Source organism: Cariama cristata, unplaced genomic scaffold (genome assembly GCF_000690535.1).
Source record: "Cariama cristata isolate BGI_N322 unplaced genomic scaffold, ASM69053v1 scaffold20387, whole genome shotgun sequence".
Lineage (NCBI taxonomy): Eukaryota > Metazoa > Chordata > Aves > Cariamiformes > Cariamidae > Cariama > Cariama cristata.
Window position 1 is genome coordinate 2,025 of NW_009627348.1, and position 2,681 is coordinate 4,705.

Genomic DNA, 2,681 nt, shown 5'->3' on the forward strand with positions numbered 1-2,681 from the left:
CAGCAGGAAAACTAAATAAGTCTCTCTCCTGGAATCCAGTGTAGCATTTGGGTTTCTTATTTTACTACACAAACACACAATTTTAACAAGACCAGCACTGACTAGTACAAGTGAGAAAGCATTAGGAACCTTCTATCACCTATGACTATGGAGACACTTTCATGACTGATATTTTTTTGGCTGCCAAGATGACCTTTTTACAGACTGATGAACAATAATGCTAATCTAACTTTTTATTACAATCGATTGCAAACAGATGAGAACACTAGAGTCACAAAAATCTAACACGAAGAGTCTGACAGTGCAGCTAGATGGAAATTCCCTTGGAAAGCCAAACAGTCTTTGAAGGGTATTCCACCTCTGTTTTTCTAGTAGGCTATGACCTCTACATTTTCCCCTTGGCAGATACTCCGAAAAAGATCAATCTTTTCTTCTTAGCCCTGTGTCACCGTTTAAGGCTAGGCTGGCACTTACAGTGGATGACAGATGCTCTCTATTAACCCCTTCCTTTCCCAGAGGGGGGAAGGAAAGGAGAAAAAGAGAGAGACTTACGGGCTGGAAAATTAAAACAACTTTAATAAAACAGTAACAAAGAGTATAATAATATTAATAATAATAGAAATAAAAATACACAAAACCTATATTGAGCTTCCCAATGATGATCACGGAATTGCTTGCCACAGTGGCTCGCAGTGCTCATGTGGCAGAGCAGGCACCCAGATGTGCTGGACTGGACTCAGCAGCAAACTGGAACCAGATTCAAGAATATACAGATCAAGGTCAGAGACAGGCGAATGAGTAGAGTCCCACAAGGATGCTGACCATGAAAGAAGAAGGGTTGATCCCCATATGCCTTAGCTTTATACTGAGTATTCACGTGTATGGGATGGAATACCTCGTTGGTCATTTTTGGTAATCTGCTCCACCTGCATGTTCCCACAGGTGTGACCCTTTTACATCTTTTCATATGTGGAACATAAGAGAGCCAGCAACGACCTTGGTTCCCACAGGGATAAGTATAAACATGGGTCTTTCTGCCCATGTTTGTAATCCTGCCATTACCTTGGTAACAACTATAAACATCAAGCGTTATCAAGTCTAAAAGCAGACTGTCTGAAAAACATGCAGCCAGCTTCAGAAAGTGCAGCTACTTAGAAGAACCTTAACTGAAGGAAAATCTACTGAAAGGAGAAATGGTCCTGTTTCTGCCAAACCAGAACACCCTGCAAGTGTTCCTTCGCTTGTATAGCCCTCAATAACACGAATGAGGTGAGATGGGTACTTCATAAGCACTTAGATGAGACTGTGGATTTCCTACAGGAACTGCTGGTCCCTGGCTGAGAGAGAATGATGATATTTTGTTATGGTGGGTAGAGTCCAGCAGCCAAACAGACATGAGGCTGTGCGGCTCCATGTCCCCAGGTCCAACCAGTAGTGAGGTTGAGCATGCATTCCCAGTAGGCACACACATGCCAACACATGTACAGCACGTATATACACATACACATGAGCAGATCAACACAGGCAGACAAGCAGAGCAGTCACATGAATACCAATAGCTTCTTCCTGTTTCTCTCCCTTGCTAAGCAGGATGGAGGTCTGCTAATGGAGATATATATACACACACATATGTACAAAGTGAATGCCTCCAGCAGCTGCGCTTAGACACATCATCTGCACTGTAGCTGTCACTGGATCCTGGCACCTGGACATATGGGCCATCAAGTCTTCAGCCCCACTCCACTTGCTGGTATGGACTCGCTTGCACATGTGTGTGCACACACATACAGACCTCCGCAGCAGATGACCGGGACACCCTTGATTCCCCCAATAGCCACCCCTCTTGAATTGTCATCTTCAGAGGCAGGTAAGCACATGGCTCTCAGATCACACTACCCACTCACTGGGTAGTCTAGCTTGATACTCTCCAGCACTCACACGCTCTATCACACACATAGAATCACAGAATGGTTTGGTTGGAAGGACTCTTAAAGACCACTTAGTTCCAACCCCCCTGCCACGGGCCACGGATTAGTTCCAACCCCCCTGCCATGGGCAGGGACACCTTCCACTACACTAGGTTGCGCAAACCCCCATCCAACCTGGCCTTGAACACTTCCAGGGCTGGGGCATCCACAGCTTCTCTGGGCAACCTGTTCCAGTTGCTCACCACCCTCACTGTGAAGAATTTCTTCCTTATATCTAATTTAAATCTTCCCTCTTCCAGTTTAAAGCCATTGCCCCTTGTCCTACCACTACATGCCCTTGTAAAAAGTCCCTCCCCAGCTTTCTTGTAGACCTCCTTTAGGTACTGGCACCACAGACACACAGATCTCTGACCCCTGGCCCCAGTCCAGTTGCTGTCACTTAACTCCACTCATTCTGGTCTCTCCAGTTGCTGGTACCAATGACACATAGGGCCTCCGATCTGTGGTGTGACTCTAGGTGCAGGCAATTATACTCATACTCACAAACATCTACAGAATACAGCCCCTTACCCAGGAAAATACTTTGAAATGGAGTTTCTTAAGAAGAGAGGACATACCGCTGTTCAGGTGCAGGGCACAACCAGAGAAATGTATTCATCAGCTGCTGTTTACACATGACCGGTCCTTTTTATCCCTTCATCCCTCTATTTTCACATGCTTGTTCCTTCCCAAAACATCCAGATCCATCTCTTT